This window comes from Lissotriton vulgaris, chromosome 11, assembly GCF_964263255.1.
Source record: "Lissotriton vulgaris chromosome 11, aLisVul1.2, whole genome shotgun sequence".
Taxonomy (NCBI): Eukaryota; Metazoa; Chordata; class Amphibia; order Caudata; family Salamandridae; genus Lissotriton; species Lissotriton vulgaris.
In genome coordinates, this window is record NC_141699.1 from 927,553,836 (window position 1) to 927,569,534 (window position 15,699).

The window sequence follows — 15,699 nt, forward strand, 5'->3', positions numbered from 1 at the left end:
TTTGCTGTATAGTGCTGCACACATGCAATGTGGGAAACATTAGGAGAAATAAAAACATTTCTCCTTGTTAGCACCTAGATCCAGGAGGTGTTATTTTTTGATGCAAAGTGTTGTCAACAGTTGCTATTAGATAGGGCTTTGCATAAAAAATCATTGGTGGTAGTGTGGTAATGCCCATGTACCACTCATGGAACGGCCCTAGGATGCACAATTGTGGAACGTTACAAAAATCTCAATTTACGTATATTTAGGGCTATTTGCCAGCTCAGCAAAAAAGGATTCGGTCTGGAAAGTAAATACTTTATCAACACTTTTCACGAGTTTGCATTACGTTTTGTGACTTTGTACCAATGCAGAGTGTTGATAAATATGCTAATTCCTATCTTCATGATAGCATCACATGCTTACCTTATTATCTCAATCACTGTTCATTTCATATCATTTTCTGTATATATGAGTTTACAGCTGGAACAGGATTAATATACCTATGAATATGCTCATTGCCAAATCTCAAATTTGGTGTCTGTTTCATCAATTGAATGCCTTTACTCGTGTATATGCTTCTGAGAGAAACTGATTTGCCGGTTGAATGAGGGTTGACCCCTGTTCAAGCAATAGCCACAATCACTGCCAGGGTAAACCAGAAAGGTCACTAAATTAACCGGTGCTCACCCCTCCGGTAGCTTGGCACAAAAGCAGTCAGACTTAACTTAGAGGCAATGTGTAAAGTATATATGCAGCACACAAACAGTGATAAAGTGAGAACACAACATAAGACAAATTCCACAACAGTTTAGGAAAATAGAGCACATTTCAATACATTATTTGATACTAAAATGACAAAAGTTCAATCATTAGAACTGTAGCTATGAATTTTTTATTTTTAAGGTAAAAACTAGCAACTAAAAGATCAAAGACCAATTGCCAACATCAATTAGTGTGAGACTGGGTCAAAACAGAAAAAATGCTCATAGGCGAACCTTACACAGGCACCTCTATGACACCGTTGCAGCACGTTCCAGCACAGTACCAAATGCACCATGTCATGCATTCCATATGGTGCAGGAACTGGGGGCTGCATTTCCATGGGGCACAACATGTGTTCCCCTGCATGCACTCCCTGGCACTTCAGAGGGCCTTGTTACGGCCCCCTTAGTTGCCTCACTGCCACCCTTTTCATGGCAGGCTCACAACCATAGAAATGGTGGCGTTGAGGTAACTCATAATATGCTGGACAGTGCAGCAGTGGCCTGACAGCCACGCCGCAGGATCCTGGATCCACAGGGGTCTGAGTGGTCCTGTGGTGATCCAACTGCCACACATGTAATACTGCAGGCGGGCCATCAGTGTGGTGGTGGTTTGACCACCACCACAGGTTTGGCAGTCCTATGGACCACTGAACTCGGAATTAGGCTGTTAGTCTCTTTTTGGAATTAAAAAATGTTCAACGGGATGCAGCTGGCGGCTGTAGCCAACGAAAGATCCAGGCGGCCCAAAACCCCTTCGCCAAGGGACAGCTGAAGATGATTTCCTGCTGTGGAGAAGAACATAGCAGGAGTTACTGCACAGTCAGGCTGACCGGCAATGCACCTAGGGCAGATAGACGAGCATGTTGGTCATAGTCTTACCTTGAGTCTAAGAGCAGTTTACAGCCAAACATGTTCAAAGTCCCAGGTTTTAGATTTTGGCTCTCTGGGTGCCTTTAATAATACAACTAATGGTCCACGACTGGAGGGACACCACTTGGGAGTTAAGGACTCACTCAAACTGGGTTCAGGTGTGGAAGATGTCCCTGAGGCTCTAATCAGGAGGTCAGCAAACTAGCCCTGCACGCCACTCTGGTAGTCCTAAGTTCAAGTGATGAAGCAAGGCTCAAGCAGCAGGGAAGGCCTCCGAGGGTTCAAGGCAGGCTTGAGGCAGCTAAACATTCCTTCCAGGTGCAGCAAAGCAGTTTTGTGGAGTACACAGCAGACAACAGCAGCAGGCAGTCTCTTAGAGTCTTTCCACAGGTCCAGAAATGGAACTGAAGAGTGAGTCTGATGGTGCCTGTCTTATACCTGATGCTTTCTTTCAAGTAGGAGAAGTTCCTAGAAGTTGTCATTTTAAGAACTTGGATTATCCTGACTCCTCCTTCCTTGGTTCCAAGCTGACTGCAGGTACAATGTAGAGGTGACAAGTCCTTGTGCGAAGGCAAAGCACATCCTGTTCAGTTTCAAGTGAGGCTGTGTCCAGCTCCGCCTTCCATCCTGCCAACAGATGGCCCATTCAGACAAACACAATCCCTCTATTGTGTGACTGTCTATAAAGTCCAACTGCCAACTATGCCCAGTCATATGACCTAGGACACGAGCAGCAAGGGCAGGAAAATGCCGGCTTTCTAAAAGAGGCCTTTTCAAAATTGTCTTTTATGATAATTTCATAGATACCAAACATGAAATACCTACCTGCTCCCAATCAAAGATTAGCAGATGTATAAAGGCAACCCGATGTTATCCTATGGAAAGGATACGCCTCACAGTAATGAAAAACAAATGTAGGAGTTTTTCACTACTAGGACATGTCAAATGTAAAAGTACATGTCCAAACTTTTAATTACAATGTACCCTGCCCAGTGGTCTACCTAAGGCCTACCTTAGGGGTAACTTATATGTAATATTAGGGATTTATAAAGCTTGGCAAGGGGGTTATATTGTCAAGTTGAATTGGCAGTTTAAAACTGCATTCAGGGTGCAATGGCATGCCAAGGACTGTTTTTAAAGGCTACTTAAGTGGGTGGCACAAGTACTGCAGGCCCACTAGTAGCAGTTAATGTATAGGCCCTGTGTGTAGGGCATACCACTCTACTAGGGACATATATGTTATGTTATGTTAAAAATATTTGTAACGCGCTCGGTCACCAGACGGTTTCATTGTGCTCAAAACAATTGCGGGGGAAAACAGGGCAGCGGGATAATTCAATAAGCTAGCTGAAAAAGATGAGTCTTAAGTAATTTGCGAAAGCAAACATAACGAGGGCAGAGCCTAAGGGGAAAGGGAGGGAGTTCCACATAGTGGGGGCCAAGAAAGAAAAACACAATCCTCCATGCTTTTTGCGTTTATACCTTGGGATCATCAGCAGGTTGTGAGAAATAGACCGGAGATCTCTAGAGGGGGTGTAACGCTGAAGGCTGGATGTGATAAAGGCAGGGGCTTGGTCTATAAGGGTGTTAAAAACAGTACAGCAAAGTTTGAACGAGCAGCAATGGGCCACGGGAAGCCAGTGCAGTCTCCTCAACAGGGGTGAGACATGTTGGTGTTTGGGCTGATGAAAGACCAGTCTCGCCGCCTGGTTTTGCACCAGCTGCAGCCGATGAAGATGGTAAGCAGGGATTCCAACATAGAGGGAGTTGGCGTAGTCAATACGCGAGGTAACAAGGGCCATGATGACAAGAATGAGTGCCTCAGTTGTAAGAAATCTACGAATTTTGCATATCCTGCGTAGATGGAAGAAACAGGAAGATGTTACTGCATTAATTTGAGGGCTCATGGACAGGTCACTAGATATAATAACGCCTAGGCTCTTTACCGAATTGACAGGGCAGGGCGAAGGCCCAAGGGAGGGGGGCCAGAAGCTGGAATTCCAGGGGTTAGCTGGCCCACCCATCAACACCAACTCCGTCTTGTTAGGATTAAGCTTAAGCTGACTATAGTGCTTCCACTCAGAGATCACAAGCATAGTAGATTGAAAGTTAGTACAGGAAGAGGGGGAGGGATCAACCGGAAAATTCAGTTGTAAATCGTCTGCATAAATAAAAATAGTAACGGGGGTGTGACGGAGGGATGCCATGAGGGGTTGCATGTAGAGGTTAAACAAAAGTGGCGACAGAGCAGAGCCCTGAGGGACTCCACAAGATAAGGGGGAATAAGAAGCAGAATAGGTGGACAGGTAGACTGCCTGGGAGCGCTGGTGCAGGAAAGATGTAATCCATGAGAGGGCCACACCTTGGATACCCGCGTTGTTGACACGGTCGATCAAGATGGCATGATCGACCGTGTCAAACGCCGCCGACAGGTCCAATAGTACAAAAGCTTGGGCGATATTCTTGTTGGCGCCTTGCCTCAGCACATCCATCACGGCCACAATACCAGCTTCGGTGTAGTGAGCTGGCCGGAAGCCAGCTTGCTGATTATCCAAAAAGGAAGAGCTCTCGATGAATGTACTGAGGCAGCGAGTGACGTAGGTCTCTAAGATTTTCCCCAAGTAGGGAAAAATGGAAATCGGTCGAAAGTTACTCATGACCGAAGGGTCGGCGTCCGGCTTTTTTAATATGGGAAATACAACCGCCTGTTTGAAAGAATCTGGGACCATGCCAGTAGCAAGCGATTTGTTGAGCAGTGACAAAGGGGGGTCAGTACAGGCCAAAAAGATGTCTTTAAAATTTTCGGGGGACAGCAATCATTAGGGGAACCAGAGCTCACTAAATGTAGCAATGAAGTGAACTCGGTCAGGGAAATGGGAGGGAAAACATCAAATCGACGGGGCTTCATAGGGGCAAAGGAGGGGGAATGGAGGAGGAAGGAGGGGATGTTGTTTTTGATGGTGACAATTTTTTCAGTGGAATACGAATTCAGAGAATCGCAGAGAGCTTGAGTAGGTAGGGGTTGGACAGTAACACGGTCCGGTAGATTGAGCTCCACAACTATAGAAAAAATATCCTTAGCCTTGGAGGCAGAGTCCATAATTTTCTGGGAAAAATAAGAAGTTTTGGCCGATAAGATAGATTTTCTGTACTGTTTCAGTAAATCCACATACTCAATTTTGGATATGGGATCGTAATTGCGCCTCCATCGGCCCTCAGCTTGGCGAAGGGACAATTTATCCGATTTTAGTTGATCTGTGAACCAACGCTGAGCGTCATGGGGACATTTAGTTGTTATGGTTTTTAACGGGGCTACTTTATCACTGGCAGATACCAGCCATTGCTCAAGAAGACAGGCCTGGTCGGTCAACGAGGCCTGGTCGCTGGGGGCTGTAGAGGCCAAGATAGCGTGGAATTCTGTGAGATTGGCACGCTTCCAATTGCGGGCAGTAAAATTGGTAATGGGGATGGGGAGAACAGGCAAAGTGAGGTTAATAAAAAATGAAATAAAGGAATGATCGGACCAAGAGCAAGGATACACTGAGGGAGGAGAGATGTCAAGGTTGGTCGTCCACACTTGGTCGAGAATGTGACCTTTGCTATGAGTAGCTACAATGACATGCTGACTGCAGTTCATACCAAGTAGGAGGTCGGTGAATTCCTCGGAGGGATTACTCTCACGGGGTCGGTTTGCCAGTAGTTAAAATCGCCAATAATGAGAATTTTGACGGAGTTAATGACAAGCCTGGAGACCAGTTCGCCAAACTGTTGAGAAAAAAGAGGCATGCAGTCAGGAGGTCTGTAAACAAGGACACAAATAAAAGAAAACCTAGGAGAGGAAAATTTAAAAGTGAGACAGTCAGTTTTGGCAAGGGTAGAGGTGTACAGGGTAGTAAACTTAAGCTGGGAACGAATGATAGCTGTAACCCCCCCTCCGGCTCTCCCGCCGGCCCTATTAGATTGTAAAATATAATAACCAGTGGGGATAGCAGCAAGGATATCCGGGGCAGAATCTTCCGTTAGCCAGGTTTCAGAAAGTAGGAGGATATCCACTTTATCATCATTCAACAGCTGAAATATCTCAAGCTGGTGTTTCACCAGCGAGCGAGTGTTAAGATATACAACTGCCAAAGATAGTGGCCCAGGGGACCCTACGCCAGGTAAGATGGTAGGAGAAATACAGTGTTGTGTCAGGGCACTCAAATCAGAAATACCTGGCGAGGTATAAGAAATTAAATATGCCAATTAGGTAAGCAAGTTTTATCATGTTTAGGGGAGTGAGCACAAGCTCTTAAGCACTGGTTAGCAGTGGTAAAGTGCACAGAGTCCTAACGCCAACAAAAAGAAATGTAATCAAAAATGGAGGTGAAAGGGAAAGATTTGGGGGAAGCCCACCCTAAGGCTGATATGTCTAACCGACTCTATGTGCTGGTGTAGTAATATAATGAATCAATTACCTATAGCTGAAAAATATCGTTTTGTGTATGTTATCTTGCATTACCATGGTATCATTCAATATTTGAATACTGTCTTGTACTCTTTGATTTCATAGAGCTCCCCAGTGAGGTTCACACACATGGGGTAATCACACACTGTACTAATGTTTAGATAGCATGTCTTAAAACAGTTCTGCCATTTTTAAGTATTATAATAACACGAGGTAGTTCTATTACCCATTTTAATGGAACTGAACCTACCAATCTAGGAAGGATGAAAGCATATGTTATTCTACCAAGATTTGAACCTACAGACTGCAGGTTATTAGAAGTATGTAGTAAGAATTTAACTCACTAAGGGGCCCATTAGGATGGCAGTCGGAAAACCAACCTAACCACCATGGTAGCGGAAATCAACTACCCTCCTGTACTGCGGAAAAACCAGCGGTACAATTAGGATCAACCGCCAAAAAATTCAGACTGCAGCGGTACGAGTCAATGAAAAAACGCCAGAAGCAGGCAGAGAAGGCTAAAATCCAACTGCGTTAGTCTGATTCGCGGCGGAAAATCACCAAACCGCATTAATACCAGCGGAGACACCTCATGGAAAATTAGGATATCCCCGATGTGACTGCGGTACATTCCGCTGTTTCCAACCGCCACGGTCGCAAACAGTGACGAATGGGAGGGCCGGAGGAAGAGCTGTAGCATAGCCACCGCAGCGGGGGCTCCGTGGCAAATATGACGATCGACAGAAAAAACACACAATAAGGCCACAAAGTGCACACAGCAAACTAGCCATGCCCCCAAAAACACAGAACACACCTCAATGACATAACCACATGGCAACCACTTGGAACCCTCTGAGGCGGAAAGCCGGAGGTTTTTGTAAACTGCACGATTTTAAAAACTGTCACAATAACTTGAATTACTTGCTCATTTTAATCCACAAAAACGCTCTTGCTCACCTTGCTGGAAGCGCTGCTGATACGCGCTAATCCAGTCCCCCACCCTCTGGGAAACGCCATCACCGAGAGCGCGCCAAAGGCGGAGCCACGCCCACTGCGAGGCCACGCCCACCGACCGACTATTTAAACGCTCTACTAGCGCAACGACTCCATTCACTTGGAACCCTCTGAGGCGGAAAGCCGGAGGTTTTTGTAAACTGCACGATTTTAAAAACTGTCACAATAACTTGAATTACTTGCTCATTTTAATCCACAAAAACGCTCTTGCTCACCTTGCTGGAAGCGCTGCTGATACGCGCTAATCCAGTCCCCCACCCTCTGGGAAACGCCATCACCGAGAGCGCGCCAAAGGCGGAGCCACGCCCACTGCGAGGCCACGCCCACCGACCGACTATTTAAACGCTCTTCTAGCGCAACGACTCCATTCACTTGGAACCCTCTGAGGCGGAAAGCCGGAGGTTTTTGTAAACTGCACGATTTTAAAAACTGTCACAATAACTTGAATTACTTGCTCATTTTAATCCACAAAAACGCTCTTGCTCACCTTGCTGGAAGCGCTGCTGATACGCGCTAATCCAGTCCCCCACCCTCTGGGAAACGCCATCACCGAGAGCGCGCCAAAGGCGGAGCCACGCCCACTGCGAGGCCACGCCCACCGACCGACTATTTAAACGCTCTACTAGCGCAACGACTCCATTCACTTGGAACCCTCTGAGGCGGAAAGCCGGAGGTTTTTGTAAACTGCACGATTTTAAAAACTGTCACAATAACTTGAATTACTTGCTCATTTTAATCCACAAAAACGCTCTTGCTCACCTTGCTGGAAGCGCTGCTGATACGCGCTAATCCAGTCCCCCACCCTCTGGGAAACGCCATCACCGAGAGCGCGCCAAAGGCGGAGCCACGCCCACTGCGAGGCCACGCCCACCGACCGACTATTTAAACGCTCTTCTAGCGCAACGACTCCATTCACTTGGAACCCTCTGAGGCGGAAAGCCGGAGGTTTTTGTTAACTGCACGATTTTAAAAACTGTCACAATAACTTGAATTACTTGCTCATTTTAATCCACAAAAACGCTCTTGCTCACCTTGCTGGAAGCGCTGCTGATACGCGCTAATCCAGTCCCCCACCCTCTGGGAAACGCCATCACCGAGAGCGCGCCAAAGGTGGAGCCACGCCCACTGCGAGGCCACGCCCACCGACCGACTATTTAAACGCTCTACTAGCGCAACGACTCCATTCACTTGGAACCCTCTGAGGCGGAAAGCCGGAGGTTTTTGTAAACTGCACGATTTTAAAAACTGTCACAATAACTTGAATTACTTGCTCATTTTAATCCACAAAAACGCTCTTGCTCACCTTGCTGGAAGCGCTGCTGATACGCGCTAATCCAGTCCCCCACCCTCTGGGAAACGCCATCACCGAGAGCGCGCCAAAGGCGGAGCCACGCCCACTGCGAGGCCACGCCCACCGACCGACTATTTAAACGCTCTACTAGCGCAACGACTCCATTCACTTGGAACCCTCTGAGGCGGAAAGCCGGAGGTTTTTGTAAACTGCACGATTTTAAAAACTGTCACAATAACTTGAATTACTTGCTCATTTTAATCCACAAAAACGCTCTTGCTCACCTTGCTGGAAGCGCTGCTGATACGCGCTAATCCAGTCCCCCACCCTCTGGGAAACGCCATCACCGAGAGCGCGCCAAAGGCGGAGCCACGCCCACTGCGAGGCCACGCCCACCGACCGACTATTTAAACGCTCTACTAGCGCAACGACTCCATTCACTTGGAACCCTCTGAGGCGGAAAGCCGGAGGTTTTTGTAAACTGCACGATTTTAAAAACTGTCACAATAACTTGAATTACTTGCTCATTTTAATCCACAAAAACGCTCTTGCTCACCTTGCTGGAAGCGCTGCTGATACGCGCTAATCCAGTCCCCCACCCTCTGGGAAACGCCATCACCGAGAGCGTGCCAAAGGCGGAGCCACGCCCACTGCGAGGCCACGCCCATCACATCTAGCACAAATGTGTCGACCCCCCCAGCGCAGCGGACGAGCGCAGCGGGAGCGCCGTTTGCGCGCCGAAGGCACGCCTAAGGCAAGCCCGTCTGCGCCCGTCCGCGCACGACCGGGCCTAGGGCCAGAACCCCTGCCCGATTCCCTCCACTCAATCATAAGGTACTCCCGCAGAGACCTATTGAGCCTCAGACCTCCCCCACAGTCCTGTGATTACATCCATAATCCCAAGGGACCCTTCACTGGCTGCTCCTCATGCAAACCAACGCAGCTCACGCTACCCGCTAGACCCAGCAAACCTGCCACCCTTAACCTTGCCTCTCTGAACTGCCGTTCACTTCCCAAACACGCGACTCAGATTGCCGACATCATAGAAGACCATGAAATCGATATATTTTTACTCACGGAAACGTGGCTCGGCCCTCACTCACAATCTGACATGGTCCTAGCAACCCCACAGGGCTACTGTATTCAGTCCTTACCCCGTCCTCTAGGTAGAGGAGGAGGGATAGCCATTATCCATCGAGAACACCTCCACTTCAAAACCTACGACGCCCAGATTACCGACGCAGAAAGCCTGCATTTTTCCGTCACACTCAACCCAACCACCTCCCTTACAGGACTCCTCATTTATCGCCCTCCCGGCACTCCGGGTCCCTTCACCTGTTCGCTTCCGGACCTAATCACAACCCAAGCCCACTCCTTCTCTAACTACATGATAGTTGGAGACCTGAACATCCACTTTGAAGACCCGGCCAACTCGGTAGCCCTTGATCTGATTCAAGATCTAGCGGCTCTCGACATCCGTTTATTAAACTCCGGAGCCACCCACACCAAGGGCCACCTCTTAGACCCCGTACTTACAAACTCGCCCTCAATGCCAGCCAAAGAGGCCTTGCCCCTCCCCTGGACAGACCACTTTCTGGTCTCTTTCCAATTACCTGGAACCTCCAAGAAAAACCGCACCCCCCCCCCCCCCCACCTTCAGCAAGGATAGGACCTGGCCCAGACTCTCCACGGACGAATGGGCTCAGACCCTGGAAAAAAACATCCCTGCTCAGGCAGAAGACCCAAATACAGCAGATCAAAGATTCAGAGATTGGATTACCGCCTCCCTAGACCTTATACTTCCACTCAGAAATAGGGAAAATAAAAACGGCAAACGTGGCTCAGCACCATGGTACTCCACAGAGCTAAGAGCACTTCGCAAAAACTGCAAAAAGGCCGAACGTCTTTGGAGAAAGACCTGGCAACATGCCAACAAAGAAGCCTACCAGTCTGCGGTCAAAATTTACAAAGAGGCTATCAAATCAGCCAAAGCTTCCTACTATAACACACGTATACAAGAAGCATCCAACTCAGCCCGAGAATCTTTTTTGATCGTCAAAGAGCTGACCAAGGTCCCCACCACCTCCTCCTCCAACACACCCAAAGTTGACAGAAGTAACGAGTTAGCCATCTTCTTCAACGAGAAAATTACCCGTATCCTGGCCTCCCTCCCTCCCTCCAGCCTTCCCAGCCTTACGGAAAGCAGTCCTGCCCCCGAAACGTCTGAAAGCATCTGTCGTCCTTTGCTTAAGACTTTCCGACCTGTCACTCCCGCAGAGGTTGAGCGAACCCTAGTAAAAATGAAAAGTGGATCGCCCCTCGACCCAGCCCCTATCAGGTTCCTCAAGACAGTAGCCTCAGTAATTGTTCCTACCATTACGGACCTCATCAACTGTTCGTTTTCCCATGGCACCGTCCCCGACAGCTGGAAGAGTGCTGTGGTTAAAGCACTCATAAAAAAACCCCAGCTGGATCAATCGGACCTGTCCAACTATAGGCCAATATCCCTACTCCCTGGCATTAGTAAAGTCACCGAGAAATTAGTAAATATCCAATTATCCCAGTTCCTTGAAACTAACAAACTGCTCAGACAATCCCAAACCGGATTTCGCCCAGGCCACGGAACGGACACCGCACTGCTTGCGGTGATTGAAGAGGCAAGGGGCTTACTAGATTCAGGAGGATCAGTGGCAGTGATCCTCCTGGATCTAAGTGCAGCCTTCGATACGGTCAACCACCGTGTCCTTCTGAGCAGACTGGCGAAAGCAGGACTTACCGGGACAGCTATCAGATGGATCGAATCCTATCTTACAGGACGCACCTTTCAAGTCTGGGATGACAGTCACCACTCATCCACCCTCCCACTCACTAGCGGCGTCCCCCAGGGCTCTTCCCTAAGCCCCACGCTTTTTAATGTCTATATGGCCCCCCTCGAGGACGTGGTAACACCATTTAACATCAAAATGGTGAGTTACGCCGATGACACCCAGCTAGTCGTCTCCCTGTCCCAGCTGACTGACCATCCTGAAAACCTGACTAACTGCCTCATAAACATCCACAACTGGATGAACGAATCGTCTTTGAAATTGAATGGGACCAAGACAGAGGTAATGTTACTCGGTAAGCAATGGACAACTATCCCTCCCACGATATGGCCCGATGTGTTCGGTGAAATCCCCCCCCCCCAAATCTGAAATCAAGACACTCGGGGTGTGGCTAGAGCCACAACTCACGATGAAGACCCAGGCTACCAAAACCTCGGGCACATGTTTTGGGCTCATGCGTACGACTCGTAAAATCCTGCCCCTACTCCCTCCTATGTCCAGAAAGCTCCTTATCCAGGGCCTAGTGCTGTCCCGTTTAGACTACAGCAATCTGGTCTATCTGGGAGCCCCCGAGGCTACCATCACGAAACTCCAGCGGACACAGAACGCGGCAGCACGCATGATCACCAACACCCCCTCCAGAACATCCGCCAAGCCAGCCCTTAAAACCCTGCACTGGCTCCCTGTTCGCCAAAGGGTGCACTTTAAAGCAATGTGTATCACACACAAGCTCTACAACGGTTCCGGCCCAGCGATCCTCAGCAAAATGATCACACCCTATACAGCAACCAGATCGCTACGATCTCAAAATGAGAATCTAGTCCTCATTCCCAGATTCAAAAAAGTCCGCACGGGAGGCCGTCAATTCTCCGTTCAGGCGGCCAAAGGCTGGAACGCACTCCCTCTGGCCCTCAGATTGGAATCCAATTTCCTTGCGTTCCGCAAAAAACTTAAGACCCATTTGTTTCCCAAGTAACACCCTTCGACTACCTCCCCTCTCAATAGGTTCAAGTTACATAGCGCGGGGATACCCTTGGGTCACCAGGCGCTGTAGAAATCGCTAAAAAAAAAAAAAAAAAAAAAAAAAAACTACAAAAATACAAATCCCAGGACAACTCACAATACCCTCATAGCTGAGCATAAATCCAGCCCCTTCCCTGACCACAATCCTTTGCAGTACTCCACAACTGACAGGCCCAACACCAGAGCACAGAGGAGAGGCAAATCATCACACCGTCACTATTCACACCACACATAGTACCACCACAACTACATCAACACCTGCACCTCTAACCCCTCAGCACCTCACACACCATACACATATACCACCCACCCCCTTACACACCTGCCGCTCTAACCCATTTGCACATCACACACCATGGCACCACAGAAAAGGCTCAAATTCACAGAGAGTGAGTTGACAGTCATGGTAGATGAGATAATCAGACTAGAAACACAACTGTATTGTAACCTGGACCAACAGACACAATTAGCCACAAGAAATCAAATGTAGGTAAGGATAGTCGACAAAGTCAATGCAGTAGGGACTACCCGCACAAGAGACATGAAATCATGAAGTGGTGGCATGACCTGAAGAGTTTTGTCAAAAAGAAGAGGAGCAAGAACCGTGAGCTGGCTCAGGGGACTGAAGGTGGCCCTCCCATTCCATCAAGAGCATTCACTGCATGGGAGGAGAAGGTGCTTGCCATACTGCATCCAGAGAGTCTCACAGGAATAGCCGGGGGAGTGGGGGCTGGTAAGTACAAACAAATGCAGACCATTACACTGCTATGTACTGTCCAGCACAACTACAAAGCTACATCTCAGAGGCACAAGTATATCCATATGCACCACTAAATCCAACATATATATCACAGATGTAATATACACTACATTTGAATCACCCCAAAGGTAGCCAACATTTACAGAGTTGCATGTGTTCCGGCAAACAGCACTAAGACTCACTCCATGCACACTGTCCCACCCCTGAGCAGGATAGAGCACTCTACACCAACCCAGAAACAGTTTGCAGCCATTGTATAGTACACCCTCAACAACAGGTAGGTAGCCATCTTCCCTGGGCATGCTGTTTGGGGGGTGGGAGGCCTGCAATACAATTCCCACCATGCCCCCTGTCCCACCCTGAGCAGGATGGAGCACTCCACACCAACCCAGAAGCAGTTGTAAATCATTGTATCACTACAAACAAACTCACAGGTAGGTAGCCATCTTCCCTGGGAGGGATGTCTGGGGGTAGGAGGCCTGCATTGCAACTCCCACCCTGCTCCCTGTCCCACACCTGAGCAGGATGGAGCACTTCCCCACCCAGAAGCAGTTGGAAGCCATTGTATCACTACAAACAAACTCACAGGTAGCCATCTTCCATAGGAGGGCTGTTTGGGGATAGGAGACCTGCACTACTATTCCCACCATGCCCCATGTCCCACCCCTGAGCAGGATGGAGCACTCCACACCAACCCAGAAGCAGTTTGCAGCCATTGTATGGTTCACCCTCACGTAACAGGTAGGTAGCCATCTTCCCTGGGAGGGCTGTTAAGCGGTTGGAGGCCTGCACTACTACTCCCACCATGCCCCCTGTCCCACCCCTGAGTAGGATGGAGCACTCCACACCAACCCAGGAGCAGTTTGCAGCCATTGTATGGCACACCCTCACCTAACAGATAGGTAGCCATCTTCCCAGGGATGGCTGTTTGGGGTGGGAGGCCTGCAATATTACTCTCAGCATGCTCGCTTGTTCCCCAGCTGAGCAAGAAGGAACACTCCCCACCCAGAAGCGTGTGGCAGCCATTGTAGTACAACAACCAAACTCACAGGTAGGTAGCCATCTTCACAGGGAGGGGGGTTTGTGGATATGAGTCCTGCACTACTACTACCACCATGCCCCCTTGTACCACAAATCATCCGGATGGAGCACTCCCTCCAAACCAGATGCATAAGTCAGACATTCGACTGTCCACTTCAAAATAACAGGTAGCTCAACATATTATGCTCTCTTGTCCCACCCCTGAGCAGGATGTAAGCCCCCAGTACACACACAAAGAGATCTGCCACAAATCCAACACAAATGTAAAAACAGAACAGGTAAGTAGCATGTTATGTTATGTTATGTTATGTTATGTTATGTTATGTTAATTGAATTTATTGATCGCAGCGGTTACCCTGGGGTGTCCTGGCGCTATATACTGCCTGGCCATAGTAGGGAGAGGATCAATGAGTAAACAACCATGTCTTCAATCCCTTCCTGAAAAGGAGGAGGTCAGAAGCATTCCTCAGATAGAATGGCAGATCATTCCAAGCCTTAGATGTACCTGCAACAAAACTCCTGCCTCCCCAGGAGGTCTTTTTAACAGTGGGTATTAGGACCTTTTTGTTCCTGTGGAACAAAGGGTCCTGGCTGGAGCATACCACTCGAATTTGTTCTTCAAGTGGTCAGGGCCTAGACCATTGAGAGCCTTAAAAGCCATACATAGGGCCTTAAAGCGAACCCTTTGCTTCACCAGAAGCCGGTTTTGCCTGGTTAGCTCCTTTTTTACTGAAATTAATTTGGAAGTACCTGACAGCAATAACCAAATTTAAAGAAGGTCAAGGGAATATATTTAACGACCTATCATTTCATTTCCCTACATCATAGACATAATACAAAAATATATAGAAATGACCGGTCTTCTATGTGTTGCTGTACTAGTGACTGAGAAAACGGGACTCATGCAAATAGTGAAAGAGTTACTACTGGCTGAGATATTCCCATCAGAACACCCTTCTGGCGGAGTTTCATCATATGGGATGTTTGTTAATCCATCCAACCAGCCGCCCAACCCATCAAATGATGGTGCGGATATGGATGTGGAATAGAAAACTCTAGCCAGGCTGTTACTCAAAGGGTAGTGCTCAGGGTGTGTAGTGCAGTGCTGTGGTGAAAAATTTTAAATTAACGACTCAGACTAGAAATATATTTAATGGAGCTCCAAGTTCCTGGTAGATATATGTATTCCTATAATTTAATTTAATAATTGTTTTTCGCTTTCACGTTTATCATGTTGCAGTAGCTTACTATCTAGGTCCTGATGAAAGCCGGATAGATTCCAATTTGGCTGAAACATGTTGACCGTCCTGCACAGTGCCACAGTGTAGTTATATATTCAGGCTACCAGGCGTGGTTTTAACTTTGACACTTAGACACTTTCCATTAAATATATTTCCTGTCTGAGCCGTTAATTTTAAAATTTTCACCACAGCACTGCACTACACACCCTGAGCATTACCCTTTGAGTAACAGCCTGGCTAGAGTTTTCTATTCCACATCCATAACAGTACCTGACAGCAGCCTGGCTGCTGCATTTTGCGCTATCTGAAGCCTATTGATGACTTGTTTTTGGGCATTCAAATAGAGGCTGTTGCAGTAGTCCAATCTTGACATAACGAGTAAAGTGACCACTGTCCTGAAGTTATCATCTGAAAGATAAGGTTTAATTTTCCTTTAAA